The 22,883-nt window shown below is 56.7% G+C and overlaps 107 pseudogenes; all 107 read left to right on the top strand.

The window, feature by feature from the left end:
• The first annotated feature begins 62 nt into the window (after positions 1 to 62).
• On the top strand, positions 63 to 181 carry LOC136596773 (5S ribosomal RNA; annotated as a pseudogene).
• An 83-nt stretch (positions 182 to 264) lies between these two features.
• LOC136596846 (5S ribosomal RNA) lies at positions 265 to 383 on the top strand (annotated as a pseudogene).
• Positions 384 to 463: 80 nt separating this feature from the next.
• LOC136597355 (5S ribosomal RNA) lies at positions 464 to 582 on the top strand (annotated as a pseudogene).
• Positions 583 to 662: 80 nt separating this feature from the next.
• On the top strand, positions 663 to 781 carry LOC136597028 (5S ribosomal RNA; annotated as a pseudogene).
• An 80-nt stretch (positions 782 to 861) lies between these two features.
• On the top strand, positions 862 to 980 carry LOC136597719 (5S ribosomal RNA; annotated as a pseudogene).
• An 80-nt stretch (positions 981 to 1,060) lies between these two features.
• On the top strand, positions 1,061 to 1,179 carry LOC136597718 (5S ribosomal RNA; annotated as a pseudogene).
• Positions 1,180 to 1,259: 80 nt separating this feature from the next.
• Positions 1,260 to 1,378, top strand: LOC136596517 (5S ribosomal RNA; annotated as a pseudogene).
• An 80-nt stretch (positions 1,379 to 1,458) lies between these two features.
• On the top strand, positions 1,459 to 1,577 carry LOC136597717 (5S ribosomal RNA; annotated as a pseudogene).
• An 80-nt stretch (positions 1,578 to 1,657) lies between these two features.
• Positions 1,658 to 1,776, top strand: LOC136597221 (5S ribosomal RNA; annotated as a pseudogene).
• Positions 1,777 to 1,856: 80 nt separating this feature from the next.
• Positions 1,857 to 1,975, top strand: LOC136597716 (5S ribosomal RNA; annotated as a pseudogene).
• An 80-nt stretch (positions 1,976 to 2,055) lies between these two features.
• LOC136597713 (5S ribosomal RNA) lies at positions 2,056 to 2,174 on the top strand (annotated as a pseudogene).
• Positions 2,175 to 2,652: 478 nt separating this feature from the next.
• Positions 2,653 to 2,771, top strand: LOC136597712 (5S ribosomal RNA; annotated as a pseudogene).
• An 80-nt stretch (positions 2,772 to 2,851) lies between these two features.
• Positions 2,852 to 2,970, top strand: LOC136597711 (5S ribosomal RNA; annotated as a pseudogene).
• Positions 2,971 to 3,050: 80 nt separating this feature from the next.
• Positions 3,051 to 3,169, top strand: LOC136597710 (5S ribosomal RNA; annotated as a pseudogene).
• An 80-nt stretch (positions 3,170 to 3,249) lies between these two features.
• LOC136597709 (5S ribosomal RNA) lies at positions 3,250 to 3,368 on the top strand (annotated as a pseudogene).
• Positions 3,369 to 3,448: 80 nt separating this feature from the next.
• LOC136597189 (5S ribosomal RNA) lies at positions 3,449 to 3,567 on the top strand (annotated as a pseudogene).
• Positions 3,568 to 3,647: 80 nt separating this feature from the next.
• LOC136597207 (5S ribosomal RNA) lies at positions 3,648 to 3,766 on the top strand (annotated as a pseudogene).
• An 80-nt stretch (positions 3,767 to 3,846) lies between these two features.
• Positions 3,847 to 3,965, top strand: LOC136597707 (5S ribosomal RNA; annotated as a pseudogene).
• Positions 3,966 to 4,045: 80 nt separating this feature from the next.
• LOC136597706 (5S ribosomal RNA) lies at positions 4,046 to 4,164 on the top strand (annotated as a pseudogene).
• An 80-nt stretch (positions 4,165 to 4,244) lies between these two features.
• Positions 4,245 to 4,363, top strand: LOC136596647 (5S ribosomal RNA; annotated as a pseudogene).
• Positions 4,364 to 4,443: 80 nt separating this feature from the next.
• Positions 4,444 to 4,562, top strand: LOC136596772 (5S ribosomal RNA; annotated as a pseudogene).
• An 83-nt stretch (positions 4,563 to 4,645) lies between these two features.
• Positions 4,646 to 4,764, top strand: LOC136596845 (5S ribosomal RNA; annotated as a pseudogene).
• Positions 4,765 to 4,844: 80 nt separating this feature from the next.
• LOC136597354 (5S ribosomal RNA) lies at positions 4,845 to 4,963 on the top strand (annotated as a pseudogene).
• Positions 4,964 to 5,043: 80 nt separating this feature from the next.
• LOC136597027 (5S ribosomal RNA) lies at positions 5,044 to 5,162 on the top strand (annotated as a pseudogene).
• An 80-nt stretch (positions 5,163 to 5,242) lies between these two features.
• Positions 5,243 to 5,361, top strand: LOC136597705 (5S ribosomal RNA; annotated as a pseudogene).
• An 80-nt stretch (positions 5,362 to 5,441) lies between these two features.
• On the top strand, positions 5,442 to 5,560 carry LOC136597704 (5S ribosomal RNA; annotated as a pseudogene).
• An 80-nt stretch (positions 5,561 to 5,640) lies between these two features.
• On the top strand, positions 5,641 to 5,759 carry LOC136596516 (5S ribosomal RNA; annotated as a pseudogene).
• An 80-nt stretch (positions 5,760 to 5,839) lies between these two features.
• Positions 5,840 to 5,958, top strand: LOC136597702 (5S ribosomal RNA; annotated as a pseudogene).
• Positions 5,959 to 6,038: 80 nt separating this feature from the next.
• Positions 6,039 to 6,157, top strand: LOC136597220 (5S ribosomal RNA; annotated as a pseudogene).
• Positions 6,158 to 6,237: 80 nt separating this feature from the next.
• LOC136597700 (5S ribosomal RNA) lies at positions 6,238 to 6,356 on the top strand (annotated as a pseudogene).
• An 80-nt stretch (positions 6,357 to 6,436) lies between these two features.
• Positions 6,437 to 6,555, top strand: LOC136597699 (5S ribosomal RNA; annotated as a pseudogene).
• A 478-nt stretch (positions 6,556 to 7,033) lies between these two features.
• Positions 7,034 to 7,152, top strand: LOC136597698 (5S ribosomal RNA; annotated as a pseudogene).
• An 80-nt stretch (positions 7,153 to 7,232) lies between these two features.
• On the top strand, positions 7,233 to 7,351 carry LOC136597697 (5S ribosomal RNA; annotated as a pseudogene).
• Positions 7,352 to 7,431: 80 nt separating this feature from the next.
• Positions 7,432 to 7,550, top strand: LOC136596771 (5S ribosomal RNA; annotated as a pseudogene).
• An 83-nt stretch (positions 7,551 to 7,633) lies between these two features.
• On the top strand, positions 7,634 to 7,752 carry LOC136597696 (5S ribosomal RNA; annotated as a pseudogene).
• Positions 7,753 to 7,832: 80 nt separating this feature from the next.
• Positions 7,833 to 7,951, top strand: LOC136597695 (5S ribosomal RNA; annotated as a pseudogene).
• Positions 7,952 to 8,031: 80 nt separating this feature from the next.
• LOC136597364 (5S ribosomal RNA) lies at positions 8,032 to 8,150 on the top strand (annotated as a pseudogene).
• Positions 8,151 to 8,230: 80 nt separating this feature from the next.
• Positions 8,231 to 8,349, top strand: LOC136597026 (5S ribosomal RNA; annotated as a pseudogene).
• Positions 8,350 to 8,429: 80 nt separating this feature from the next.
• On the top strand, positions 8,430 to 8,548 carry LOC136597694 (5S ribosomal RNA; annotated as a pseudogene).
• Positions 8,549 to 8,628: 80 nt separating this feature from the next.
• Positions 8,629 to 8,747, top strand: LOC136597693 (5S ribosomal RNA; annotated as a pseudogene).
• Positions 8,748 to 8,827: 80 nt separating this feature from the next.
• LOC136597691 (5S ribosomal RNA) lies at positions 8,828 to 8,946 on the top strand (annotated as a pseudogene).
• An 80-nt stretch (positions 8,947 to 9,026) lies between these two features.
• LOC136597025 (5S ribosomal RNA) lies at positions 9,027 to 9,145 on the top strand (annotated as a pseudogene).
• An 80-nt stretch (positions 9,146 to 9,225) lies between these two features.
• On the top strand, positions 9,226 to 9,344 carry LOC136597690 (5S ribosomal RNA; annotated as a pseudogene).
• An 80-nt stretch (positions 9,345 to 9,424) lies between these two features.
• Positions 9,425 to 9,543, top strand: LOC136596728 (5S ribosomal RNA; annotated as a pseudogene).
• An 80-nt stretch (positions 9,544 to 9,623) lies between these two features.
• Positions 9,624 to 9,742, top strand: LOC136597178 (5S ribosomal RNA; annotated as a pseudogene).
• Positions 9,743 to 9,822: 80 nt separating this feature from the next.
• On the top strand, positions 9,823 to 9,941 carry LOC136597688 (5S ribosomal RNA; annotated as a pseudogene).
• Positions 9,942 to 10,021: 80 nt separating this feature from the next.
• Positions 10,022 to 10,140, top strand: LOC136597687 (5S ribosomal RNA; annotated as a pseudogene).
• A 279-nt stretch (positions 10,141 to 10,419) lies between these two features.
• Positions 10,420 to 10,538, top strand: LOC136597481 (5S ribosomal RNA; annotated as a pseudogene).
• An 80-nt stretch (positions 10,539 to 10,618) lies between these two features.
• On the top strand, positions 10,619 to 10,737 carry LOC136597686 (5S ribosomal RNA; annotated as a pseudogene).
• Positions 10,738 to 10,817: 80 nt separating this feature from the next.
• Positions 10,818 to 10,936, top strand: LOC136597685 (5S ribosomal RNA; annotated as a pseudogene).
• An 80-nt stretch (positions 10,937 to 11,016) lies between these two features.
• On the top strand, positions 11,017 to 11,135 carry LOC136596770 (5S ribosomal RNA; annotated as a pseudogene).
• Positions 11,136 to 11,215: 80 nt separating this feature from the next.
• LOC136597684 (5S ribosomal RNA) lies at positions 11,216 to 11,334 on the top strand (annotated as a pseudogene).
• Positions 11,335 to 11,414: 80 nt separating this feature from the next.
• LOC136597683 (5S ribosomal RNA) lies at positions 11,415 to 11,533 on the top strand (annotated as a pseudogene).
• An 80-nt stretch (positions 11,534 to 11,613) lies between these two features.
• On the top strand, positions 11,614 to 11,732 carry LOC136597682 (5S ribosomal RNA; annotated as a pseudogene).
• An 80-nt stretch (positions 11,733 to 11,812) lies between these two features.
• LOC136596646 (5S ribosomal RNA) lies at positions 11,813 to 11,931 on the top strand (annotated as a pseudogene).
• An 80-nt stretch (positions 11,932 to 12,011) lies between these two features.
• On the top strand, positions 12,012 to 12,130 carry LOC136596879 (5S ribosomal RNA; annotated as a pseudogene).
• An 83-nt stretch (positions 12,131 to 12,213) lies between these two features.
• Positions 12,214 to 12,332, top strand: LOC136596844 (5S ribosomal RNA; annotated as a pseudogene).
• An 80-nt stretch (positions 12,333 to 12,412) lies between these two features.
• LOC136597352 (5S ribosomal RNA) lies at positions 12,413 to 12,531 on the top strand (annotated as a pseudogene).
• Positions 12,532 to 12,611: 80 nt separating this feature from the next.
• LOC136597024 (5S ribosomal RNA) lies at positions 12,612 to 12,730 on the top strand (annotated as a pseudogene).
• Positions 12,731 to 12,810: 80 nt separating this feature from the next.
• Positions 12,811 to 12,929, top strand: LOC136597680 (5S ribosomal RNA; annotated as a pseudogene).
• An 80-nt stretch (positions 12,930 to 13,009) lies between these two features.
• LOC136597679 (5S ribosomal RNA) lies at positions 13,010 to 13,128 on the top strand (annotated as a pseudogene).
• An 80-nt stretch (positions 13,129 to 13,208) lies between these two features.
• LOC136596515 (5S ribosomal RNA) lies at positions 13,209 to 13,327 on the top strand (annotated as a pseudogene).
• Positions 13,328 to 13,407: 80 nt separating this feature from the next.
• On the top strand, positions 13,408 to 13,526 carry LOC136597678 (5S ribosomal RNA; annotated as a pseudogene).
• An 80-nt stretch (positions 13,527 to 13,606) lies between these two features.
• On the top strand, positions 13,607 to 13,725 carry LOC136597218 (5S ribosomal RNA; annotated as a pseudogene).
• An 80-nt stretch (positions 13,726 to 13,805) lies between these two features.
• LOC136597676 (5S ribosomal RNA) lies at positions 13,806 to 13,924 on the top strand (annotated as a pseudogene).
• Positions 13,925 to 14,004: 80 nt separating this feature from the next.
• LOC136597675 (5S ribosomal RNA) lies at positions 14,005 to 14,123 on the top strand (annotated as a pseudogene).
• A 478-nt stretch (positions 14,124 to 14,601) lies between these two features.
• LOC136597674 (5S ribosomal RNA) lies at positions 14,602 to 14,720 on the top strand (annotated as a pseudogene).
• An 80-nt stretch (positions 14,721 to 14,800) lies between these two features.
• Positions 14,801 to 14,919, top strand: LOC136597673 (5S ribosomal RNA; annotated as a pseudogene).
• An 80-nt stretch (positions 14,920 to 14,999) lies between these two features.
• Positions 15,000 to 15,118, top strand: LOC136596769 (5S ribosomal RNA; annotated as a pseudogene).
• An 83-nt stretch (positions 15,119 to 15,201) lies between these two features.
• Positions 15,202 to 15,320, top strand: LOC136597672 (5S ribosomal RNA; annotated as a pseudogene).
• An 81-nt stretch (positions 15,321 to 15,401) lies between these two features.
• LOC136596524 (5S ribosomal RNA) lies at positions 15,402 to 15,519 on the top strand (annotated as a pseudogene).
• Positions 15,520 to 15,599: 80 nt separating this feature from the next.
• On the top strand, positions 15,600 to 15,718 carry LOC136597363 (5S ribosomal RNA; annotated as a pseudogene).
• An 80-nt stretch (positions 15,719 to 15,798) lies between these two features.
• On the top strand, positions 15,799 to 15,917 carry LOC136597022 (5S ribosomal RNA; annotated as a pseudogene).
• An 80-nt stretch (positions 15,918 to 15,997) lies between these two features.
• Positions 15,998 to 16,116, top strand: LOC136597671 (5S ribosomal RNA; annotated as a pseudogene).
• Positions 16,117 to 16,196: 80 nt separating this feature from the next.
• Positions 16,197 to 16,315, top strand: LOC136597669 (5S ribosomal RNA; annotated as a pseudogene).
• An 80-nt stretch (positions 16,316 to 16,395) lies between these two features.
• On the top strand, positions 16,396 to 16,515 carry LOC136597412 (5S ribosomal RNA; annotated as a pseudogene).
• An 80-nt stretch (positions 16,516 to 16,595) lies between these two features.
• On the top strand, positions 16,596 to 16,714 carry LOC136597668 (5S ribosomal RNA; annotated as a pseudogene).
• An 80-nt stretch (positions 16,715 to 16,794) lies between these two features.
• LOC136596624 (5S ribosomal RNA) lies at positions 16,795 to 16,913 on the top strand (annotated as a pseudogene).
• An 80-nt stretch (positions 16,914 to 16,993) lies between these two features.
• Positions 16,994 to 17,112, top strand: LOC136596716 (5S ribosomal RNA; annotated as a pseudogene).
• Positions 17,113 to 17,192: 80 nt separating this feature from the next.
• Positions 17,193 to 17,311, top strand: LOC136597667 (5S ribosomal RNA; annotated as a pseudogene).
• Positions 17,312 to 17,391: 80 nt separating this feature from the next.
• LOC136597666 (5S ribosomal RNA) lies at positions 17,392 to 17,510 on the top strand (annotated as a pseudogene).
• A 279-nt stretch (positions 17,511 to 17,789) lies between these two features.
• Positions 17,790 to 17,908, top strand: LOC136597480 (5S ribosomal RNA; annotated as a pseudogene).
• Positions 17,909 to 17,988: 80 nt separating this feature from the next.
• On the top strand, positions 17,989 to 18,107 carry LOC136597664 (5S ribosomal RNA; annotated as a pseudogene).
• Positions 18,108 to 18,187: 80 nt separating this feature from the next.
• Positions 18,188 to 18,306, top strand: LOC136597663 (5S ribosomal RNA; annotated as a pseudogene).
• Positions 18,307 to 18,386: 80 nt separating this feature from the next.
• Positions 18,387 to 18,505, top strand: LOC136597454 (5S ribosomal RNA; annotated as a pseudogene).
• An 80-nt stretch (positions 18,506 to 18,585) lies between these two features.
• LOC136597662 (5S ribosomal RNA) lies at positions 18,586 to 18,704 on the top strand (annotated as a pseudogene).
• An 80-nt stretch (positions 18,705 to 18,784) lies between these two features.
• LOC136597661 (5S ribosomal RNA) lies at positions 18,785 to 18,903 on the top strand (annotated as a pseudogene).
• An 80-nt stretch (positions 18,904 to 18,983) lies between these two features.
• On the top strand, positions 18,984 to 19,102 carry LOC136597021 (5S ribosomal RNA; annotated as a pseudogene).
• Positions 19,103 to 19,182: 80 nt separating this feature from the next.
• LOC136597660 (5S ribosomal RNA) lies at positions 19,183 to 19,301 on the top strand (annotated as a pseudogene).
• Positions 19,302 to 19,381: 80 nt separating this feature from the next.
• LOC136596623 (5S ribosomal RNA) lies at positions 19,382 to 19,500 on the top strand (annotated as a pseudogene).
• Positions 19,501 to 19,580: 80 nt separating this feature from the next.
• LOC136597216 (5S ribosomal RNA) lies at positions 19,581 to 19,699 on the top strand (annotated as a pseudogene).
• An 80-nt stretch (positions 19,700 to 19,779) lies between these two features.
• Positions 19,780 to 19,898, top strand: LOC136597314 (5S ribosomal RNA; annotated as a pseudogene).
• An 80-nt stretch (positions 19,899 to 19,978) lies between these two features.
• Positions 19,979 to 20,097, top strand: LOC136597658 (5S ribosomal RNA; annotated as a pseudogene).
• Positions 20,098 to 20,177: 80 nt separating this feature from the next.
• LOC136597657 (5S ribosomal RNA) lies at positions 20,178 to 20,296 on the top strand (annotated as a pseudogene).
• Positions 20,297 to 20,376: 80 nt separating this feature from the next.
• Positions 20,377 to 20,495, top strand: LOC136597445 (5S ribosomal RNA; annotated as a pseudogene).
• Positions 20,496 to 20,575: 80 nt separating this feature from the next.
• LOC136597656 (5S ribosomal RNA) lies at positions 20,576 to 20,694 on the top strand (annotated as a pseudogene).
• An 80-nt stretch (positions 20,695 to 20,774) lies between these two features.
• LOC136597655 (5S ribosomal RNA) lies at positions 20,775 to 20,893 on the top strand (annotated as a pseudogene).
• Positions 20,894 to 20,973: 80 nt separating this feature from the next.
• On the top strand, positions 20,974 to 21,092 carry LOC136596768 (5S ribosomal RNA; annotated as a pseudogene).
• An 80-nt stretch (positions 21,093 to 21,172) lies between these two features.
• On the top strand, positions 21,173 to 21,291 carry LOC136597654 (5S ribosomal RNA; annotated as a pseudogene).
• Positions 21,292 to 21,371: 80 nt separating this feature from the next.
• On the top strand, positions 21,372 to 21,490 carry LOC136597020 (5S ribosomal RNA; annotated as a pseudogene).
• Positions 21,491 to 21,570: 80 nt separating this feature from the next.
• On the top strand, positions 21,571 to 21,689 carry LOC136597652 (5S ribosomal RNA; annotated as a pseudogene).
• An 80-nt stretch (positions 21,690 to 21,769) lies between these two features.
• Positions 21,770 to 21,888, top strand: LOC136596767 (5S ribosomal RNA; annotated as a pseudogene).
• An 80-nt stretch (positions 21,889 to 21,968) lies between these two features.
• On the top strand, positions 21,969 to 22,087 carry LOC136597651 (5S ribosomal RNA; annotated as a pseudogene).
• Positions 22,088 to 22,167: 80 nt separating this feature from the next.
• Positions 22,168 to 22,286, top strand: LOC136597650 (5S ribosomal RNA; annotated as a pseudogene).
• Positions 22,287 to 22,366: 80 nt separating this feature from the next.
• LOC136597649 (5S ribosomal RNA) lies at positions 22,367 to 22,485 on the top strand (annotated as a pseudogene).
• Positions 22,486 to 22,565: 80 nt separating this feature from the next.
• On the top strand, positions 22,566 to 22,684 carry LOC136597647 (5S ribosomal RNA; annotated as a pseudogene).
• An 80-nt stretch (positions 22,685 to 22,764) lies between these two features.
• Positions 22,765 to 22,883, top strand: LOC136597646 (5S ribosomal RNA; annotated as a pseudogene).

The following is a 22,883-nucleotide window of genomic DNA, read 5'->3' as shown; positions in this document are numbered from 1 at the left end:
TTTCTTTCCTTTTCGGAGGTGCGTTCGCACTGCAGAAAGCCCATAGGAAAGGAGGAGGAGCTGTCAACGGGAATTCTAAGCTGAATGTGCCTGCTCTCGTCAGATCGCGGCCGCCAGCCAGCTTGAGGCCTGGCAAGTACCAGTATGGGTGACCGGCTGGGAATCCCAGGTCCCGTTGACTTTTAAGGCCGTGAGTAGGTTTCTTTCCTTTTCGGAGGTGCGTTCGCACTGCAGAAAGCCCATAGGAAAGGAGGAGGAGGAGCTGTCAACGGGCTTTCTAAGCTGAATGTGCCTGCTCTCGTCAGATCGCGGCCGCCAGCCAGCTTGAGGCCTGGCAAGTACCAGTATGGGTGACCGGCTGGGAATCCCAGGTCCCGTTGACTTTTAAGGCCGTGAGTAGGTTGCTTTCCTTTTCGGAGGTGCGTTCGCACTGCAGAAAGCCCATAGGAAAGGAGGAGGAGCTGTCAACGGGCATTCTAAGCTGAATGTGCCTGCTCTCGTCAGATCGCGGCCGCCAGCCAGCTTGAGGCCTGGCAAGTACCAGTATGGGTGACCGGCTGCGAATCCCGGGTCCCGTTGACTTTTAAGGCCGTGAGTAGGTTTCTTTTCTTTTCGGAGGTACGTTCGCACTGCAGAAAGCCCATAGGAAAGGAGGAGGAGCTGTCAACGGGCATTCTAAGCTGAATGTGCCTGCTCTCGTCAGATTGCGGCCGCCAGCCAGCTTGAGGCCTGGCAAGTACCAGTATGGGTGACCGGCTGGGAATCCCAGGTCCCGTTGACTTTTAAGGCCGTGAGTAGGTTTCTTTCCTTTTCGGAGGTGCGTTCGCACTGCAGAAAGCCCATAGGAAAGGAGGCGGAGCTGTCAACGGGCATTCTAAGCTGAATGTGCCTGCTCTCGTCAGATCGCGGCCGCCAGCCAGCTTGAGGCCTGGCAAGTACCAGTATGGGTGACCGGCTGGGAATCCCAGGTCCCGTTGACTTTTAAGGCCGTGAGTAGGTTTCTTTCCTTTTCGGAAGTGCGTTCGCACTGCAGAAAGCCCATAGGAAAGGAGGATGAGCTGTCAACGGGCATTCTAAGCTGAATGTGCCTGCTCTCGTCAGATCGCGGCCGCCAGCCAGCTTGAGGCCTGGCAAGTACCAGTATGGGTGACCGGCTGGGAATCCCAGGTCCCGTTGACTTTTAAGGCCGTGAGTAGGTTTCTTTCCTTTTCGGAGGTGCGTTCGCACTGCAGAAAGCCCATAGGAAAGGAGGAGTAGCTGTCAACGGGCATTCTAAGCTGAATGTGCCTGCTCTCGTCAGATCGCGGCTGCCAGCCAGCTTGAGGCCTGGCAAGTACCAGTATGGGTGACCGGCTGGGAATCCCAGGTCCCGTTGACTTTTAAGGCCGTGAGTAGGTTGCTTTCCTTTTCGGAGGTGCGTTCGCACTGCAGAAAGCCCATAGGAAAGGAGGAGGAGCTGTCAACGGGCATTCTAAGCTGAATGTGCCTGCTCTCGTCAGATCGCGGCCGCCAGCCAGCTTGAGGCCTGGCAAGTACCAGTATGGGTGACCGGCTGGGAATCCCAGGTCCCGTTGACTTTTAAGGCCGTGAGTAGGTTTCTTTCCTTTTCGGAGGTGCGTTCGCACTGCAGAAAGCCCATAGGAAAGGAGGAGGAGCTGTCAACAGGCATTCTAAGCTGAATGTGCCTGCTCTCGTCAGATCGCGGCCGCCAGCCAGCTTGAGGCCTGGCAAGTACCAGTATGGGTGACCGGCTGGGAATCCCAGGTCCCGTTGACTTTTAAGGCCGTGAGTAGGTTTCTTTCCGTTTCGGAGGTGCGTTCGCACTGCAGAAAGCCCATAGGAAAGGAGGAGGAGCTGTCAACGGGCATTCTAAGCTGAATGTGCCTGCTCTCGTCAGATCGCGGCCGCCAGCCAGCTTGAGGCCTGGCAAGTACCAGTATGGGTGACCGGCTGGGAATCCCAGGTCCCGTTGACTTTTAAGGCCGTGAGTAGGTTTCTTTGAGTTTCGGAGGTGCGTTCGCACTGCAGAAAGCCCATAGGAAAGGAGGAGGAGCTGTCAACGGGCATTCTAAGCTGAATGTGCCTGCTCTCGTCAGATCGCGGCCGCCAGCCAGCTTGAGGCCTGGCAAGTACCAGTATGGGTGACCGGCTGGGAATCCCAGGTCCCGTTGACTTTTAAGGCCGTGAGTAGGTTGCTTTCCTTTTCGGAGGTGCGTTCGCACTGCAGAAAGCCCATAGGAAAGGAGGAGGAGCTGTCAACAGGCATTCTAAGCTGAATGTGCCTGCTCTTGTCAGATCGCGGCCGCCAGCCAGCTTGAGGCCTGGCAAGTACCAGTATGGGTGACCGGCTGGGAATCCCAGGTCCCGTTGACTTTTAAGGCCGTGAGTAGGTTTCTTTCCTTTTCGGAGGTGCGTTCGCACTGCAGAAAGCCCATAGGAAAGGAGGAGGAGCTGTCAACGGGCATTCTAAGCTGAATGTGCCTGCTCTTGTCAGATCGCGGCCGCCAGCCAGCTTGAGGCCTGGCAAGTACCAGTATGGGTGAACGGCTGGGAATCCCAGGTCCCGTTGACTTTTAAGGCCGTGAGTAGGTTGCTTTCCTTTTCGGAGGTGCGTTCGCACTGCAGAAAGCCCATAGGAAAGGAGGAGGAGCTGTCAACGGGCATTCTAAGCTGAATGTGCCTGCTCTCGTCAGATCGCGGCCGCCAGCCAGCTTGAGGCCTGGCAAGTACCAGTATGGGTGACCGGCTGGGAATCCCAGGTCCCGTTGACTTTTAAGGCCGTGAGTAGGTTTCTTTCCTTTTCGGAGGTGCGTTCGCACTGCAGAAAGCCCATAGGAAAGGAGGAGGAGCTGTCAACGGGCATTCTAAGCTGAATGTGCCTGCTCTCGTCAGATCGCGGCCGCCAGCCAGCTTGAGGCCTGGCAAGTACCAGTATGGGTGACCGGCTGGGAATCCCAGGTCCCGTTGACTTTTAAGGCCGTGAGTAGGTTTCTTTCCTTTTTGGAGGTGCGTTCGCACTGCAGAAAGCCCATAGGAAAGAAGGAGGAGCTGTCAACGGGCATTCTAAGCTGAATGTGCCTGCTCTCGTCAGATCGCGGCCGCCAGCCAGCTTGAGGCCTGGCAAGTACCAGTATGGGTGACCGGCTGGGAATCCCAGGTCCCGTTGACTTTTAAGGCCGTGAGTAGGTTTCTTTCCTTTTCGGAGGTGCGTTCGCACTGCAGAAAGCCCATAGGAAAGGAGGAGGAGCTGTCAACGGGCATTCTAAGCTGAATGTGCCTGCTCTCGTCAGATCGCGGCCGCCAGCCAGCTTGAGGCCTGGCAAGTACCAGTATGGGTGACCGGCTGGGAATCCCAGGTCCCGTTGACTTTTAAGGCCGTGAGTAGGTTTCTTTCCTTTTCGGAGGTGCGTTCGCACTGCAGAAAGCCCATAGGAAAGGAGGAGGAGCTGTCAACGGGCATTCTAAGCTGAATGTGCCTGCTCTCGTCAGATAGCGGCCGCCAGCCAGCTTGAGGCCTGGCAAGTACCAGTATGGGTGACCGGCTGGGAATCCCAGGTCCCGTTGACTTTTAAGGCCGTGAGTAGGTTGCTTTCCTTTTCGGAGGTGCGTTCGCACTGCAGAAAGCCCATAGGAAAGGAGGAGGAGCTGTCAACGGGCATTCTAAGCTGAATGTGCCTGCTCTCGTCAGATCGCGGCCGCCAGCCAGCTTGAGGCCTGGCAAGTACCAGTATGGGTGACCAGCTGGGAATCCCAGGTCCCGTTGACTTTTAAGGCCGTGAGTAGGTTGCTTTCCTTTTCGGAGGTGCGTTCGCACTGCAGAAAGCCCATAGGAAAGGAGTAGGAGCTGTCAACGGGCATTCTAAGCTGAATGTGCCTGCTCTCGTCAGATCGCGGCCGCCAGCCAGCTTGAGGCCTGGCAAGTACCAGTATGGGTGACCGGCTGGGAATCCCAGGTCCCGTTGACTTTTAAGGCCGTGAGTAGGTTTCTTTCCGTTTCGGAGGTGCGTTCGCACTGCAGAAAGCCCATAGGAAAGGAGGAGGAGCTGTCAACGGGCATTCTAAGCTGAATGTGCCTGCTCTCGTCAGATCGCGGCCGCCAGCCAGCTTGAGGCCTGGCAAGTACCAGTATGGGTGACCGGCTGGGAATCCCAGGTCCCGTTGACTTTTAAGGCCGTGAGTAGGTTTCTTTCCTTTTTGGAGGTGCGTTCGCACTGCAGAAAGCCCATAGGAAAGGAGGAGGAGCTGTCAATGGGCATTCTAAGCTGAATGTGCCTGCTCTCGTCAGATCGCGGCCGCCAGCCAGCTTGAGGCCTGGCAAGTACCAGTATGGGTGACCGGCTGGGAATCCCAGGTCCCGTTGACTTTTAAGGCCGTGAGTAGGTTTCTTTCCTTTTCGGAGGTGCGTTCGCACTGCAGAAAGCCCATAGGAAAGGAGGAGGAGCTGTCAACGGGAATTCTAAGCTGAATGTGCCTGCTCTCGTCAGATCGCGGCCGCCAGCCAGCTTGAGGCCTGGCAAGTACCAGTATGGGTGACCGGCTGGGAATCCCAGGTCCCGTTGACTTTTAAGGCCGTGAGTAGGTTTCTTTCCTTTTCGGAGGTGCGTTCGCACTGCAGAAAGCCCATAGGAAAGGAGGAGGAGGAGCTGTCAACGGGCTTTCTAAGCTGAATGTGCCTGCTCTCGTCAGATCGCGGCCGCCAGCCAGCTTGAGGCCTGGCAAGTACCAGTATGGGTGACCGGCTGGGAATCCCAGGTCCCGTTGACTTTTAAGGCCGTGAGTAGGTTGCTTTCCTTTTCGGAGGTGCGTTCGCACTGCAGAAAGCCCATAGGAAAGGAGGAGGAGCTGTCAACGGGCATTCTAAGCTGAATGTGCCTGCTCTCGTCAGATCGCGGCCGCCAGCCAGCTTGAGGCCTGGCAAGTACCAGTATGGGTGACCGGCTGCGAATCCCGGGTCCCGTTGACTTTTAAGGCCGTGAGTAGGTTTCTTTTCTTTTCGGAGGTACGTTCGCACTGCAGAAAGCCCATAGGAAAGGAGGAGGAGCTGTCAACGGGCATTCTAAGCTGAATGTGCCTGCTCTCGTCAGATTGCGGCCGCCAGCCAGCTTGAGGCCTGGCAAGTACCAGTATGGGTGACCGGCTGGGAATCCCAGGTCCCGTTGACTTTTAAGGCCGTGAGTAGGTTTCTTTCCTTTTCGGAGGTGCGTTCGCACTGCAGAAAGCCCATAGGAAAGGAGGCGGAGCTGTCAACGGGCATTCTAAGCTGAATGTGCCTGCTCTCGTCAGATCGCGGCCGCCAGCCAGCTTGAGGCCTGGCAAGTACCAGTATGGGTGACCGGCTGGGAATCCCAGGTCCCGTTGACTTTTAAGGCCGTGAGTAGGTTTCTTTCCTTTTCGGAAGTGCGTTCGCACTGCAGAAAGCCCATAGGAAAGGAGGAGGAGCTGTCAACGGGCATTCTAAGCTGAATGTGCCTGCTCTCGTCAGATCGCGGCCGCCAGCCAGCTTGAGGCCTGGCAAGTACCAGTATGGGTGACCGGCTGGGAATCCCAGGTCCCGTTGACTTTTAAGGCCGTGAGTAGGTTTCTTTCCTTTTCGGAGGTGCGTTCGCACTGCAGAAAGCCCATAGGAAAGGAGGAGTAGCTGTCAACGGGCATTCTAAGCTGAATGTGCCTGCTCTCGTCAGATCGCGGCTGCCAGCCAGCTTGAGGCCTGGCAAGTACCAGTATGGGTGACCGGCTGGGAATCCCAGGTCCCGTTGACTTTTAAGGCCGTGAGTAGGTTGCTTTCCTTTTCGGAGGTGCGTTCGCACTGCAGAAAGCCCATAGGAAAGGAGGAGGAGCTGTCAACGGGCATTCTAAGCTGAATGTGCCTGCTCTCGTCAGATCGCGGCCGCCAGCCAGCTTGAGGCCTGGCAAGTACCAGTATGGGTGACCGGCTGGGAATCCCAGGTCCCGTTGACTTTTAAGGCCGTGAGTAGGTTTCTTTCCTTTTCGGAGGTGCGTTCGCACTGCAGAAAGCCCATAGGAAAGGAGGAGGAGCTGTCAACAGGCATTCTAAGCTGAATGTGCCTGCTCTCGTCAGATCGCGGCCGCCAGCCAGCTTGAGGCCTGGCAAGTACCAGTATGGGTGACCGGCTGGGAATCCCAGGTCCCGTTGACTTTTAAGGCCGTGAGTAGGTTTCTTTCCGTTTCGGAGGTGCGTTCGCACTGCAGAAAGCCCATAGGAAAGGAGGAGGAGCTGTCAACGGGCATTCTAAGCTGAATGTGCCTGCTCTCGTCAGATCGCGGCCGCCAGCCAGCTTGAGGCCTGGCAAGTACCAGTATGGGTGACCGGCTGGGAATCCCAGGTCCCGTTGACTTTTAAGGCCGTGAGTAGGTTTCTTTGAGTTTCGGAGGTGCGTTCGCACTGCAGAAAGCCCATAGGAAAGGAGGAGGAGCTGTCAACGGGCATTCTAAGCTGAATGTGCCTGCTCTCGTCAGATCGCGGCCGCCAGCCAGCTTGAGGCCTGGCAAGTACCAGTATGGGTGACCGGCTGGGAATCCCAGGTCCCGTTGACTTTTAAGGCCGTGAGTAGGTTGCTTTCCTTTTCGGAGGTGCGTTCGCACTGCAGAAAGCCCATAGGAAAGGAGGAGGAGCTGTCAACAGGCATTCTAAGCTGAATGTGCCTGCTCTTGTCAGATCGCGGCCGCCAGCCAGCTTGAGGCCTGGCAAGTACCAGTATGGGTGACCGGCTGGGAATCCCAGGTCCCGTTGACTTTTAAGGCCGTGAGTAGGTTTCTTTCCTTTTCGGAGGTGCGTTCGCACTGCAGAAAGCCCATAGGAAAGGAGGAGGAGCTGTCAACGGGCATTCTAAGCTGAATGTGCCTGCTCTTGTCAGATCGCGGCCGCCAGCCAGCTTGAGGCCTGGCAAGTACCAGTATGGGTGAACGGCTGGGAATCCCAGGTCCCGTTGACTTTTAAGGCCGTGAGTAGGTTGCTTTCCTTTTCGGAGGTGCGTTCGCACTGCAGAAAGCCCATAGGAAAGGAGGAGGAGCTGTCAACGGGCATTCTAAGCTGAATGTGCCTGCTCTCGTCAGATCGCGGCCGCCAGCCAGCTTGAGGCCTGGCAAGTACCAGTATGGGTGACCGGCTGGGAATCCCAGGTCCCGTTGACTTTTAAGGCCGTGAGTAGGTTTCTTTCCTTTTCGGAGGTGCGTTCGCACTGCAGAAAGCCCATAGGAAAGGAGGAGGAGCTGTCAACGGGCATTCTAAGCTGAATGTGCCTGCTCTCGTCAGATCGCGGCCGCCAGCCAGCTTGAGGCCTGGCAAGTACCAGTATGGGTGACCGGCTGGGAATCCCAGGTCCCGTTGACTTTTAAGGCCGTGAGTAGGTTTCTTTCCTTTTCGGAGGTGCGTTCGCACTGCAGAAAGCCCATAGGAAAGGAGGAGGAGCTGTCAACGGGAATTCTAAGCTGAATGTGCCTGCTCTCGTCAGATCGCGGCCGCCAGCCAGCTTGAGGCCTGGCAAGTACCAGTATGGGTGACCGGCTGGGAATCCCAGGTCCCGTTGACTTTTAAGGCCGTGAGTAGGTTTCTTTCCTTTTCGGAGGTGCGTTCGCACTGCAGAAAGCCCATAGGAAAGGAGGAGGAGGAGCTGTCAACGGGCATTCTAAGCTGAATGTGCCTGCTCTCGTCAGATCGCGGCCGCCAGCCAGCTTGAGGCCTGGCAAGTACCAGTATGGGTGACCGGCTGGGAATCCCAGGTCCCGTTGACTTTTAAGGCCGTGAGTAGGTTGCTTTCCTTTTCGGAGGTGCGTTCGCACTGCAGAAAGCCCATAGGAAAGGAGGAGTAGCTGTCAACGGGCATTCTAAGCTGAATGTGCCTGCTCTCGTCAGATCGCGGCCGCCAGCCAGCTTGAGGCCTGGCAAGTACCAGTATGGGTGACCGGCTGGGAATCCCAGGTCCCGTTGACTTTTAAGGCCGTGAGTAGGTTGCTTTCCTTTTCGGAGGTGCGTTCGCACTGCAGAAAGCCCATAGGAAAGGAGGAGGAGCTGTCAACGGGCATTCTAAGCTGGATGTGCCTGCTCTCGTCAGATCGCGGCCGCCAGCCAGCTTGAGGCCTGGCAAGTACCAGTATGAGTGACCGGCTGGGAATCCCAGGTCCCGTTGACTTTTAAGGCCGTGAGTAGGTTTCTTTCCTTTTCGGAGGTGCGTTCGCACTGCAGAAAGCCCATAGGAAAGGAGGAGGAGCTGTCAACGGGCATTCTAAGCTGAATGTGCCTGCTCTCGTCAGATTGCGGCCGCCAGCCAGCTTGAGGCCTGGCAAGTACCAGTATGGGTGACCGGCTGGGAATCCCAGGTCCCGTTGACTTTTAAGGCCGTGAGTAGGTTTCTTTCCTTTTCGGAGGTGCGTTCGCACTGCAGAAAGCCCATAGGAAAGGAGGAGGAGCTGTCAACGGGCATTCTAAGCTGAATGTGCCTGCTCTCGTCAGATCGCGGCCGCCAGCCAGCTTGAGGCCTGGCAAGTACCAGTATGGGTGACCGGCTGGGAATCCCAGGTCCCGTTGACTTTTAAGGCCGTGAGTAGGTTGCTTTCCTTTTCGGAGGTGCGTTCGCACTGCAGAAAGCCCATAGGAAAGGAGGAGGAGCTGTCAACGGGCATTCTAAGCTGAATGTGCCTGCTCTCGTCAGATCGCGGCCGCCAGCCAGCTTGAGGCCTGGCAAGTACCAGTATGGGTGACCGGCTGGGAATCCCAGGTCCCGTTGACTTTTAAGGCCGTGAGTAGGTTGCTTTCCTTTTCGGAGGTGCGTTCGCACTGCAGAAAGCCCATAGGAAAGGAGGAGGAGCTGTCAACGGGCATTCTAAGCTGAATGTGCCTGCTCTCGTCAGATCGCGGCCGCCAGCCAGCTTGAGGCCTGGCAAGTACCAGTATGGGTGACCGGCTGGGAATCCCAGGTCCCGTTGACTTTTAAGGCCGTGAGTAGGTTTCTTTCCTTTTCGGAGGTGCGTTCGCACTGCAGAAAGCCCATAGGAAAGGAGGAGGAGCTGTCAACGGGCATTCTAAGCTGAATGTGCCTGCTCTCGTCAGATTGCGGCCGCCAGCCAGCTTGAGGCCTGGCAAGTACCAGTATGGGTGACCGGCTGGGAATCCCAGGTCCCGTTGACTTTTAAGGCCGTGAGTAGGTTTCTTTCCTTTTCGGAGGTGCGTTCGCACTGCAGAAAGCCCATAGGAAAGGAGGAGGAGCTGTCAACGGGCATTCTAAGCTGAATGTGCCTGCTCTCGTCAGATCGCGGCCGCCAGCCAGCTTGAGGCCTGGCAAGTACCAGTATGGGTGACCGGCTGGGAATCCCAGGTCCCGTTGACTTTTAAGGCCGTGAGTAGGTTTCTTTCCTTTTCGGAGGTGCGTTCGCACTGCAGAAAGCCCATAGGAAAGGAGGAGGAGCTGTCAACGGGCATTCTAAGCTGAATGTGCCTGCTCTCGTCAGATCGCGGCCGTCAGCCAGCTTGAGGCCTGGCAAGTACCAGTATGGGTGACCGGCTGGGAATCCCAGGTCCCGTTGACTTTTAAGGCCGTGAGTAGGTTTCTTTCCTTTTCGGAGGTGCGATTGCACTGCAGAAAGCCCATAGGAAAGGAGGAGGAGCTGTCAACGGGCATTCTAAGCTGAATGTGCCTGCTCTCGTCAGATCGCGGCCGTCAGCCAGCTTGAGGCCTGGCAAGTACCAGTATGGGTGACCGGCTGGGAATCCCAGATCCCGTTGACTTTTAAGGCCGTGAGTAGGTTGCTTTCCTTTTCGGAGGTGCGTTCGCACTGCAGAAAGCCCATAGGAAAGGAGGAGGAGCTGTCAACGGGCATTCTAAGCTGAATGTGCCTGCTCTCGTCAGATCGCGGCCGCCAGCCAGCTTGAGGCCTGGCAAGTACCAGTATGGGTGACCGGCTGGGAATCCCAGGTCCCGTTGACTTTTAAGGCCGTGAGTAGGTTTCTTTCCGTTTCGGAGGTGCGTTCGCACTGCAGAAAGCCCATAGGAAAGGAGGAGGAGCTGTCAACGGGCATTCTAAGCTGAATGTGCCTGCTCTCGTCAGATCGCGGCCGCCAGCCAGCTTGAGGCCTGGCAAGTACCAGTATGGGTGACCGGCTGGGAATCCCAGGTCCCGTTGACTTTTAAGGCCGTGAGTAGGTTGCTTTCCTTTTCGGAGGTGCGTTCGCACTGCAGAAAGCCCATAGGAAAGGAGGAGGAGCTGTCAACAGGCATTCTAAGCTGAATGTGCCTGCTCTTGTCAGATCGCGGCCGCCAGCCAGCTTGAGGCCTGGCAAGTACCAGTATGGGTGACCGGCTGGGAATCCCAGGTCCCGTTGACTTTTAAGGCCGTGAGTAGGTTTCTTTCCTTTTCGGAGGTGCGTTCGCACTGCAGAAAGCCCATAGGAAAGGAGGAGGAGCTGTCAACGGGCATTCTAAGCTGAATGTGCCTGCTCTCGTCAGATCGCGGCTGCCAGCCAGCTTGAGGCCTGGCAAGTACCAGTATGGGTGAACGGCTGGGAATCCCAGGTCCCGTTGACTTTTAAGGCCGTGAGTAGGTTGCTTTCCTTTTCGGAGGTGCGTTCGCACTGCAGAAAGCCCATAGGAAAGGAGGAGGAGCTGTCAACGGGCATTCTAAGCTGAATGTGCCTGCTCTCGTCAGATCGCGGCCGCCAGCCAGCTTGAGGCCTGGCAAGTACCAGTATGGGTGACCGGCTGGGAATCCCAGGTCCCGTTGACTTTTAAGGCCGTGAGTAGGTTTCTTTCCTTTTCGGAGGTGCGTTCGCACTGCAGAAAGCCCATAGGAAAGGAGGAGGAGCTGTCAACGGGCATTCTAAGCTGAATGTGCCTGCTCTCGTCAGATCGCGGCCGCCAGCCAGCTTGAGGCCTGGCAAGTACCAGTATGGGTGACCGGCTGGGAATCCCAGGTCCCGTTGACTTTTAAGGCCGTGAGTAGGTTTCTTTCCTTTTCGGAGGTGCGTTCGCACTGCAGAAAGCCCATAGGAAAGGAGGAGGAGCTGTCAACGGGAATTCTAAGCTGAATGTGCCTGCTCTCGTCAGATCGCGGCCGCCAGCCAGCTTGAGGCCTGGCAAGTACCAGTATGGGTGACCGGCTGGGAATCCCAGGTCCCGTTGACTTTTAAGGCCGTGAGTAGGTTGCTTTCCTTTTCGGAGGTGCGTTCGCACTGCAGAAAGCCCATAGGAAAGGAGGAGGAGCTGTCAACGGGCATTCTAAGCTGAATGTGCCTGCTCTCGTCAGATCGCGGCCGCCAGCCAGCTTGAGGCCTGGCAAGTACCAGTATGGGTGACCGGCTGGGAATCCCAGGTCCCGTTGACTTTTAAGGCCGTGAGTAGGTTGCTTTCCTTTTCGGAGGTGCGTTCGCACTGCAGAAAGCCCATAGGAAAGGAGTAGGAGCTGTCAACGGGCATTCTAAGCTGAATGTGCCTGCTCTCGTCAGATCGCGGCCGCCAGCCAGCTTGAGGCCTGGCAAGTACCAGTATGGGTGACCGGCTGGGAATCCCAGGTCCCGTTGACTTTTAAGGCCGTGAGTAGGTTTCTTTCCGTTTCGGAGGTGCGTTCGCACTGCAGAAAGCCCATAGGAAAGGAGGAGGAGCTGTCAACGGGCATTCTAAGCTGAATGTGCCTGCTCTCGTCAGATCGCGGCCGCCAGCCAGCTTGAGGCCTGGCAAGTACCAGTATGGGTGACCGGCTGGGAATCCCAGGTCCCGTTGACTTTTAAGGCCGTGAGTAGGTTTCTTTCCTTTTTGGAGGTGCGTTCGCACTGCAGAAAGCCCATAGGAAAGGAGGAGGAGCTGTCAATGGGCATTCTAAGCTGAATGTGCCTGCTCTCGTCAGATCGCGGCCGCCAGCCAGCTTGAGGCCTGGCAAGTACCAGTATGGGTGACCGGCTGGGAATCCCAGGTCCCGTTGACTTTTAAGGCCGTGAGTAGGTTTCTTTCCTTTTCGGAGGTGCGTTCGCACTGCAGAAAGCCCATAGGAAAGGAGGAGGAGCTGTCAACGGGAATTCTAAGCTGAATGTGCCTGCTCTCGTCAGATCGCGGCCGCCAGCCAGCTTGAGGCCTGGCAAGTACCAGTATGGGTGACCGGCTGGGAATCCCAGGTCCTGTTGACTTTTAAGGCCGTGAGTAGGTTTCTTTCCTTTTCGGAGGTGCGTTCGCACTGCAGAAAGCCCATAGGAAAGGAGGAGGAGGAGCTGTCAACGGGCTTTCTAAGCTGAATGTGCCTGCTCTCGTCAGATCGCGGCCGCCAGCCAGCTTGAGGCCTGGCAAGTACCAGTATGGGTGACCGGCTGGGAATCCCAGGTCCCGTTGACTTTTAAGGCCGTGAGTAGGTTGCTTTCCTTTTCGGAGGTGCGTTCGCACTGCAGAAAGCCCATAGGAAAGGAGGAGGAGCTGTCAACGGGCATTCTAAGCTGAATGTGCCTGCTCTCGTCAGATCGCGGCCGCCAGCCAGCTTGAGGCCTGGCAAGTACCAGTATGGGTGACCGGCTGCGAATCCCGGGTCCCGTTGACTTTTAAGGCCGTGAGTAGGTTTCTTTTCTTTTCGGAGGTACGTTCGCACTGCAGAAAGCCCATAGGAAAGGAGGAGGAGCTGTCAACGGGCATTCTAAGCTGAATGTGCCTGCTCTCGTCAGATTGCGGCCGCCAGCCAGCTTGAGGCCTGGCAAGTACCAGTATGGGTGACCGGCTGGGAATCCCAGGTCCCGTTGACTTTTAAGGCCGTGAGTAGGTTTCTTTCCTTTTCGGAGGTGCGTTCGCACTGCAGAAAGCCCATAGGAAAGGAGGCGGAGCTGTCAACGGGCATTCTAAGCTGAATGTGCCTGCTCTCGTCAGATCGCGGCCGCCAGCCAGCTTGAGGCCTGGCAAGTACCAGTATGGGTGACCGGCTGGGAATCCCAGGTCCCGTTGACTTTTAAGGCCGTGAGTAGGTTTCTTTCCTTTTCGGAAGTGCGTTCGCACTGCAGAAAGCCCATAGGAAAGGAGGAGGAGCTGTCAACGGGCATTCTAAGCTGAATGTGCCTGCTCTCGTCAGATCGCGGCCGCCAGCCAGCTTGAGGCCTGGCAAGTACCAGTATGGGTGACCGGCTGGGAATCCCAGGTCCCGTTGACTTTTAAGGCCGTGAGTAGGTTTCTTTCCTTTTCGGAGGTGCGTTCGCACTGCAGAAAGCCCATAGGAAAGGAGGAGTAGCTGTCAACGGGCATTCTAAGCTGAATGTGCCTGCTCTCGTCAGATCGCGGCTGCCAGCCAGCTTGAGGCCTGGCAAGTACCAGTATGGGTGACCGGCTGGGAATCCCAGGTCCCGTTGACTTTTAAGGCCGTGAGTAGGTTGCTTTCCTTTTCGGAGGTGCGTTCGCACTGCAGAAAGCCCATAGGAAAGGAGGAGGAGCTGTCAACGGGCATTCTAAGCTGAATGTGCCTGCTCTCGTCAGATCGCGGCCGCCAGCCAGCTTGAGGCCTGGCAAGTACCAGTATGGGTGACCGGCTGGGAATCCCAGGTCCCGTTGACTTTTAAGGCCGTGAGTAGGTTTCTTTCCTTTTCGGAGGTGCGTTCGCACTGCAGAAAGCCCATAGGAAAGGAGGAGGAGCTGTCAACAGGCATTCTAAGCTGAATGTGCCTGCTCTCGTCAGATCGCGGCCGCCAGCCAGCTTGAGGCCTGGCAAGTACCAGTATGGGTGACCGGCTGGGAATCCCAGGTCCCGTTGACTTTTAAGGCCGTGAGTAGGTTTCTTTCCGTTTCGGAGGTGCGTTCGCACTGCAGAAAGCCCATAGGAAAGGAGGAGGAGCTGTCAACGGGCATTCTAAGCTGAATGTGCCTGCTCTCGTCAGATCGCGGCCGCCAGCCAGCTTGAGGCCTGGCAAGTACCAGTATGGGTGACCGGCTGGGAATCCCAGGTCCCGTTGACTTTTAAGGCCGTGAGTAGGTTTCTTTGAGTTTCGGAGGTGCGTTCGCACTGCAGAAAGCCCATAGGAAAGGAGGAGGAGCTGTCAACGGGCATTCTAAGCTGAATGTGCCTGCTCTCGTCAGATCGCGGCCGCCAGCCAGCTTGAGGCCTGGCAAGTACCAGTATGGGTGACCGGCTGGGAATCCCAGGTCCCGTTGACTTTTAAGGCCGTGAGTAGGTTGCTTTCCTTTTCGGAGGTGCGTTCGCACTGCAGAAAGCCCATAGGAAAGGAGGAGGAGCTGTCAACAGGCATTCTAAGCTGAATGTGCCTGCTCTTGTCAGATCGCGGCCGCCAGCCAGCTTGAGGCCTGGCAAGTACCAGTATGGGTGACCGGCTGGGAATCCCAGGTCCCGTTGACTTTTAAGGCCGTGAGTAGGTTTCTTTCCTTTTCGGAGGTGCGTTCGCACTGCAGAAAGCCCATAGGAAAGGAGGAGGAGCTGTCAACGGGCATTCTAAGCTGAATGTGCCTGCTCTTGTCAGATCGCGGCCGCCAGCCAGCTTGAGGCCTGGCAAGTACCAGTATGGGTGAACGGCTGGGAATCCCAGGTCCCGTTGACTTTTAAGGCCGTGAGTAGGTTGCTTTCCTTTTCGGAGGTGCGTTCGCACTGCAGAAAGCCCATAGGAAAGGAGGAGGAGCTGTCAACGGGCATTCTAAGCTGAATGTGCCTGCTCTCGTCAGATCGCGGCCGCCAGCCAGCTTGAGGCCTGGCAAGTACCAGTATGGGTGACCGGCTGGGAATCCCAGGTCCCGTTGACTTTTAAGGCCGTGAGTAGGTTGCTTTCCTTTTCGGAGGTGCGTTCGCACTGCAGAAAGCCCATAGGAAAGGAGGAGGAGCTGTCAACGGGCATTCTAAGCTGAATGTGCCTGCTCTCGTCAGATCGCGGCCGCCAGCCAGCTTGAGGCCTGGCAAGTACCAGTATGGGTGACCGGCTGGGAATCCCAGGTCCCGTTGACTTTTAAGGCCGTGAGAAGGTTTCTTTCCTTTTCGGAGGTGCGTTCGCACTGCAGAAAGCCCATAGGAAAGGAGGAGGAGCTGTCAACGGGAATTCTAAGCTGAATGTGCCTGCTCTCGTCAGATCGCGGCCGCCAGCCAGCTTGAGGCCTGGCAAGTACCAGTATGGGTGACCGGCTGGGAATCCCAGGTCCCGTTGACTTTTAAGGCCGTGAGTAGGTTGCTTTCCTTTTCGGAGGTGCGTTCGCACTGCAGAAAGCCCATAGGAAAGGAGGAGGAGGAGCTGTCAACGGGCATTCTAAGCTGAATGTGCCTGCTCTCGTCAGATCGCGGCCGCCAGCCAGCTTGAGGCCTGGCAAGTACCAGTATGGGTGACCGGCTGGGAATCCCAGGTCCCGTTGACTTTTAAGGCCGTGAGTAGGTTGCTTTCCTTTTCGGAGGTGCGTTCGCAACTGCAGAAAGCCCATAGGAAAGGAGGAGGAGCTGTCAACGGGCATTCTAAGCTGAATGTGCCTGCTCTCGTCAGATCGCGGCCGCCAGCCAGCTTGAGGCCTGGCAAGTACCAGTATGGGTGACCGGCTGGGAATCCAGGTCCCGTTGACTTTTAAGGCCGTGAGTAGGTTGCTTTCCTTTTCGGAGGTGCGTTCGCACTGCAGAAAGCCCATAGGAAAGGAGGAGGAGCTGTCAACGGGCATTCTAAGCTGAATGTGCCTGCTCTCGTCAGATCGCGGCCGCCAGCCAGCTTGAGGCCTGGCAAGTACCAGTATGAGTGACCGGCTGGGAATCCCAGGTCCCGTTGACTTTTAAGGCCGTGAGTAGGTTTCTTTCCTTTTCGGAGGTGCGTTCGCACTGCAGAAAGCCCATAGGAAAGGAGGAGGAGCTGTCAACGGGCATTCTAAGCTGAATGTGCCTGCTCTCGTCAGATTGCGGCCGCCAGCCAGCTTGAGGCCTGGCAAGTACCAGTATGGGTGACCGGCTGGGAATCCCAGGTCCCGTTGACTTTTAAGGCCGTGAGTAGGTTTCTTTCCTTTTCGGAGGTGCGTTCGCACTGCAGAAAGCCCATAGGAAAGGAGGAGGAGCTGTCAACGGGCATTCTAAGCTGAATGTGCCTGCTCTCGTCAGATCGCGGCCGCCAGCCAGCTTGAGGCCTGGCAAGTACCAGTATGGGTGACCGGCTGGGAATCCCAGGTCCCGTTGACTTTTAAGGCCGTGAGTAGGTTGCTTTCCTTTTCGGAGGTGCGTTCGCACTGCAGAAAGCCCATAGGAAAGGAGGAGGAGCTGTCAACGGGCATTCTAAGCTGAATGTGCCTGCTCTCGTCAGATCGCGGCCGCCAGCCAGCTTGAGGCCTGGCAAGTACCAGTATGGGTGACCGGCTGGGAATCCCAGGTCCCGTTGACTTTTAAGGCCGTGAGTAGGTTGCTTTCCTTTTCGGAGGTGCGTTCGCACTGCAGAAAGCCCATAGGAAAGGAGGAGGAGCTGTCAACGGGCATTCTAAGCTGAATGTGCCTGCTCTCGTCAGATCGCGGCCGCCAGCCAGCTTGAGGCCTGGCAAGTACCAGTATGGGTGACCCGGCTGGGAATCCCAGGTCCCGTTGACTTTTAAGGCCGTGAGTAGGTTTCTTTCCTTTTCGGAGGTGCGTTCGCACTGCAGAAAGCCCATAGGAAAGGAGGAGGAGCTGTCAACGGGCATTCTAAGCTGAATGTGCCTGCTCTCGTCAGATCGCGGCCGCCAGCCAGCTTGAGGCCTGGCAAGTACCAGTATGGGTGACCGGCTGGGAATCCCAGGTCCCGTTGACTTTTAAGGCCGTGAGTAGGTTTCTTTCCTTTTCGGAGGTGCGTTCGCACTGCAGAAAGCCCATAGGAAAGGAGGAGGAGCTGTCAACGGGAATTCTAAGCTGAATGTGCCTGCTCTCGTCAGATCGCGGCCGTCAGCCAGCTTGAGGCCTGGCAAGTACCAGTATGGGTGACCGGCTGGGAATCCCAGGTCCCGTTGACTTTTAAGGCCGTGAGTAGGTTTCTTTCCTTTTCGGAGGTGCGATTGCACTGCAGAAAGCCCATAGGAAAGGAGGAGGAGCTGTCAACGGGCATTCTAAGCTGAATGTGCCTGCTCTCGTCAGATCGCGGCCGTCAGCCAGCTTGAGGCCTGGCAAGTACCAGTATGGGTGACCGGCTGGGAATCCCAGGTCCCGTTGACTTTTAAGGCCGTGAGTAGGTTGCTTTCCTTTTCGGAGGTGCGTTCGCACTGCAGAAAGCCCATAGGAAAGGAGGAGGAGCTGTCAACGGGCATTCTAAGCTGAATGTGCCTGCTCTCGTCAGATCGCGGCCGCCAGCCAGCTTGAGGCCTGGCAAGTACCAGTATGGGTGACCGGCTGGGAATCCCAGGTCCCGTTGACTTTTAAGGCCGTGAGTAGGTTTCTTTCCGTTTCGGAGGTGCGTTCGCACTGCAGAAAGCCCATAGGAAAGGAGGAGGAGCTGTCAACGGGCATTCTAAGCTGAATGTGCCTGCTCTCGTCAGATCGCGGCCGCCAGCCAGCTTGAGGCCTGGCAAGTACCAGTATGGGTGACCGGCTGGGAATCCCAGGTCCCGTTGACTTTTAAGGCCGTGAGTAGGTTGCTTTCCTTTTCGGAGGTGCGTTCGCACTGCAGAAAGCCCATAGGAAAGGAGGAGGAGCTGTCAACAGGCATTCTAAGCTGAATGTGCCTGCTCTTGTCAGATCGCGGCCGCCAGCCAGCTTGAGGCCTGGCAAGTACCAGTATGGGTGACCGGCTGGGAATCCCAGGTCCCGTTGACTTTTAAGGCCGTGAGTAGGTTTCTTTCCTTTTCGGAGGTGCGTTCGCACTGCAGAAAGCCCATAGGAAAGGAGGAGGAGCTGTCAACGGGCATTCTAAGCTGAATGTGCCTGCTCTCGTCAGATCGCGGCTGCCAGCCAGCTTGAGGCCTGGCAAGTACCAGTATGGGTGAACGGCTGGGAATCCCAGGTCCCGTTGACTTTTAAGGCCGTGAGTAGGTTGCTTTCCTTTTCGGAGGTGCGTTCGCACTGCAGAAAGCCCATAGGAAAGGAGGAGGAGCTGTCAACGGGCATTCTAAGCTGAATGTGCCTGCTCTCGTCAGATCGCGGCCGCCAGCCAGCTTGAGGCCTGGCAAGTACCAGTATGGGTGACCGGCTGGGAATCCCAGGTCCCGTTGACTTTTAAGGCCGTGAGTAGGTTGCTTTCCTTTTCGGAGGTGCGTTCGCACTGCAGAAAGCCCATAGGAAAGGAGGAGGAGCTGTCAACGGGCATTCTAAGCTGAATGTGCCTGCTCTCGTCAGATCGCGGCCGCCAGCCAGCTTGAGGCCTGGCAAGTACCAGTATGGGTGACCGGCTGGGAATCCCAGGTCCCGTTGACTTTTAAGGCCGTGAGTAGGTTTCTTTCCTTTTCGGAGGTGCGTTCGCACTGCAGAAAGCCCATAGGAAAGGAGGAGGAGCTGTCAACGGGAATTCTAAGCTGAATGTGCCTGCTCTCGTCAGATCGCGGCCGCCAGCCAGCTTGAGGCCTGGCAAGTACCAGTATGGGTGACCGGCTGGGAATCCCAGGTCCCGTTGAGTTTTAAGGCCGTGAGTAGGTTGCTTTCCTTTTCGGAGGTGCGTTCGCACTGCAGAAAGCCCATAGGAAAGGAGGAGGAGCTGTCAACGGGCATTCTAAGCTGAATGTGCCTGCTCTCGTCAGATCGCGGCCGCCAGCCAGCTTGAGGCCTGGCAAGTACCAGTATGGGTGACCGGCTGGGAATCCCAGGTCCCGTTGACTTTTAAGGCCGTGAGTAGGTTGCTTTCCTTTTCGGAGGTGCGTTCGCACTGCAGAAAGCCCATAGGAAAGGAGGAGGAGCTGTCAACGGGCATTCTAAGCTGAATGTGCCTGCTCTCGTCAGATCGCGGCCGCCAGCCAGCTTGAGGCCTGGCAAGTACCAGTATGGGTGACCGGCTGGGAATCCCAGGTCCCGTTGACTTTTAAGGCCGTGAGTAGGTTTCTTTCCTTTTCGGAGGTGCGTTCGCACTGCAGAAAGCCCATAGGAAAGGAGGAGGAGCTGTCAACGGGCATTCTAAGCTGAATGTGCCTGCTCTCGTCAGATTGCGGCCGCCAGCCAGCTTGAGGCCTGGCAAGTACCAGTATGGGTGACCGGCTGGGAATCCCAGGTCCCGTTGACTTTTAAGGCCGTGAGTAGGTTTCTTTCCTTTTCGGAGGTGCGTTCGCACTGCAGAAAGCCCATAGGAAAGGAGGAGGAGCTGTCAACGGGCATTCTAAGCTGAATGTGCCTGCTCTCGTCAGATCGCGGCCGCCAGCCAGCTTGAGGCCTGGCAAGTACCAGTATGGGTGACCGGCTGGGAATCCCAGGTCCCGTTGACTTTTAAGGCCGTGAGTAGGTTTCTTTCCTTTTCGGAGGTGCGTTCGCACTGCAGAAAGCCCATAGGAAAGGAGGAGGAGCTGTCAACGGGAATTCTAAGCTGAATGTGCCTGCTCTCGTCAGATCGCGGCCGTCAGCCAGCTTGAGGCCTGGCAAGTACCAGTATGGGTGACCGGCTGGGAATCCCAGGTCCCGTTGACTTTTAAGGCCGTGAGTAGGTTGCTTTCCTTTTCGGAGGTGCGTTCGCACTGCAGAAAGCCCATAGGAAAGGAGGAGGAGCTGTCAACAGGCATTCTAAGCTGAATGTGCCTGCTCTCGTCAGATCGCGGCCGCCAGCCAGCTTGAGGCCTGGCAAGTACCAGTATGGGTGACCGGCTGGGAATCCCAGGTCCCGTTGACTTTTAAGGCCGTGAGTAGGTTTCTTTCCGTTTCGGAGGTGCGTTCGCACTGCAGAAAGCCCATAGGAAAGGAGGAGGAGCTGTCAACGGGCATTCTAAGCTGAATGTGCCTGCTCTCGTCAGATCGCGTCCGCCAGCCAGCTTGAGGCCTGGCAAGTACCAGTATGGGTGACCGGCTGGGAATCCCAGGTCCCGTTGACTTTTAAGGCCGTGAGTAGGTTTCTTTCCTTTTCGGAGGAGCGTTCGCACTGCAGAAAGCCCATAGGAAAGGAGGAGGAGCTGTCAACGGGCATTCTAAGCTGAATGTGCCTGCTCTCGTCAGATCGCGGCCGCCAGCCAGCTTGAGGCCTGGCAAGTACCAGTATGGGTGACCGGCTGGGAATCCCAGGTCCCGTTGACTTTTAAGGCCGTGAGTAGGTTCCTTTCCTTTTCGGAGGTGCGTTCGCACTGCAGAAAGCCCATAGGAAAGGAGGCGGAGCTGTCAACGGGCATTCTAAGCTGAATGTGCCTGCTCTCGTCAGATCGCGGCCGCCAGCCAGCTTGAGGCCTGGCAAGTACCAGTATGGGTGACCGGCTGGGAATCCCAGGTCCCGTTGACTTTTAAGGCCGTGAGTAGGTTTCTTTCCTTTTCGGAGGTGCGTTCGCACTGCAGAAAGCCCATAGGAAAGGAGGAGGAGCTGTCAACGGGCATTCTAAGCTGAATGTGCCTGCTCTCGTCAGATCGCGGCCGCCAGCCAGCTTGAGGCCTGGCAAGTACCAGTATGGGTGAACGGCTGGGAATCCCAGGTCCCGTTGACTTTTAAGGCCGTGAGTAGGTTGCTTTCCTTTTCGGAGGTGCGTTCGCACTGCAGAAAGCCCATAGGAAAGGAGGAGGAGCTGTCAACGGGCATTCTAAGCTGAATGTGCCTGCTCTCGTCAGATCGCGGCCGCCAGCCAGCTTGAGGCCTGGCAAGTACCAGTATGGGTGACCGGCTGGGAATCCCAGGTCCCGTTGACTTTTAAGGCCGTGAGTAGGTTTCTTTCCTTTTCGGAGGTGCGTTCGCACTGCAGAAAGCCCATAGGAAAGGAGGAGGAGCTGTCAACGGGCATTCTAAGCTGAATGTGCCTGCTCTCGTCAGATCGCGGCCGCCAGCCAGCTTGAGGCCTGGCAAGTACCAGTATGGGTGACCGGCTGGGAATCCCAGGTCCCGTTGACTTTTAAGGCCGTGAGTAGGTTTCTTTCCTTTTCGGAGGTGCGTTCGCACTGCAGAAAGCCCATAGGAAAGGAGGAGGAGCTGTCAACGGGAATTCTAAGCTGAATGTGCCTGCTCTCGTCAGATCGCGGCCGCCAGCCAGCTTGAGGCCTGGCAAGTACCAGTATGGGTGACCGGCTGGGAATCCCAGGTCCCGTTGACTTTTAAGGCCGTGAGTAGGTTTCTTTCCTTTTCGGAGGTGCGTTCGCACTGCAGAAAGCCCATAGGAAAGGAGGAGGAGCTGTCAACGGGCATTCTAAGCTGAATGTGCCTGCTCTCGTCAGATCGCGGCCGCCAGCCAGCTTGAGGCCTGGCAAGTACCAGTATGGGTGACCGGCTGGGAATCCCAGGTCCCGTTGACTTTTAAGGCCGTGAGTAGGTTGCTTTCCTTTTCGGAGGTGCGTTCGCACTGCAGAAAGCCCATAGGAAAGGAGGAGGAGCTGTCAACGGGCATTCTAAGCTGAATGTGCCTGCTCTCGTCAGATTGCGGCCGCCAGCCAGCTTGAGGCCTGGCAAGTACCAGTATGGGTGACCGGCTGGGAATCCCAGGTCCCGTTGACTTTTAAGGCCGTGAGTAGGTTTCTTTCCTTTTCGGAGGTGCGTTCGCACTGCAGAAAGCCCATAGGAAAGGAGGAGGAGCTGTCAACGGGCATTCTAAGCTGAATGTGCCTGCTCTCGTCAGATCGCGGCCGCCAGCCAGCTTGAGGCCTGGCAAGTACCAGTATGGGTGACCGGCTGGGAATCCCAGGTCCCGTTGACTTTTAAGGCCGTGAGTAGGTTTCTTTCCTTTTCGGAGGTGCGTTCGCACTGCAGAAAGCCCATAGGAAAGGAGGAGGAGCTGTCAACGGGAATTCTAAGCTGAATGTGCCTGCTCTCGTCAGATCGCGGCCGCCAGCCAGCTTGAGGCCTGGCAAGTACCAGTATGGGTGACCGGCTGGGAATCCCAGGTCCCGTTGACTTTTAAGGCCGTGAGTAGGTTTCTTTCCTTTTCGGAGGTGCGTTCGCACTGCAGAAAGCCCATAGGAAAGGAGGAGGAGCTGTCAACGGGCATTCTAAGCTGAATGTGCCTGCTCTCGTCAGATCGCGGCCGCCAGCCAGCTTGAGGCCTGGCAAGTACCAGTATGGGTGACCGGCTGGGAATCCCAGGTCCCGTTGACTTTTAAGGCCGTGAGTAGGTTGCTTTCCTTTTCGGAGGTGCGTTCGCACTGCAGAAAGCCCATAGGAAAGGAGGAGGAGCTGTCAACGGGCATTCTAAGCTGAATGTGCCTGCTCTCGTCAGATCGCGGCCGCCAGCCAGCTTGAGGCCTGGCAAGTACCAGTATGGGTGACCGGCTGGGAATCCCAGGTCCCGTTGACTTTTAAGGCCGTGAGTAGGTTGCTTTCCTTTTCGGAGGTGCGTTCGCACTGCAGAAAGCCCATAGGAAAGGAGGAGGAGCTGTCAACGGGCATTCTAAGCTGAATGTGCCTGCTCTCGTCAGATCGCGGCCGCCAGCCAGCTTGAGGCCTGGCAAGTACCAGTATGGGTGACCGGCTGGGAATCCCAGGTCCCGTTGACTTTTAAGGCCGTGAGTAGGTTTCTTTCCTTTTCGGAGGTGCGTTCGCACTGCAGAAAGCCCATAGGAAAGGAGGAGGAGCTGTCAACGGGCATTCTAAGCTGAATGTGCCTGCTCTCGTCAGATCGCGGCCGCCAGCCAGCTTGAGGCCTGGCAAGTACCAGTATGGGTGACCGGCTGGGAATCCCAGGTCCCGTTGACTTTTAAGGCCGTGAGTAGGTTGCTTTCCTTTTCGGAGGTGCGTTCGCACTGCAGAAAGCCCATAGGAAAGGAGGAGGAGCTGTCAACGGGCATTCTAAGCTGAATGTGCCTGCTCTCGTCAGATCGCGGCCGCCAGCCAGCTTGAGGCCTGGCAAGTACCAGTATGGGTGACCGGCTGGGAATCCCAGGTCCCGTTGACT

This window comes from Eleutherodactylus coqui, unplaced genomic scaffold (assembly GCF_035609145.1).
Source record: "Eleutherodactylus coqui strain aEleCoq1 unplaced genomic scaffold, aEleCoq1.hap1 HAP1_SCAFFOLD_117, whole genome shotgun sequence".
Taxonomy (NCBI): domain Eukaryota; kingdom Metazoa; phylum Chordata; class Amphibia; order Anura; family Eleutherodactylidae; genus Eleutherodactylus; species Eleutherodactylus coqui.
This window is presented reverse-complemented; position numbering and strand designations above follow the sequence as displayed.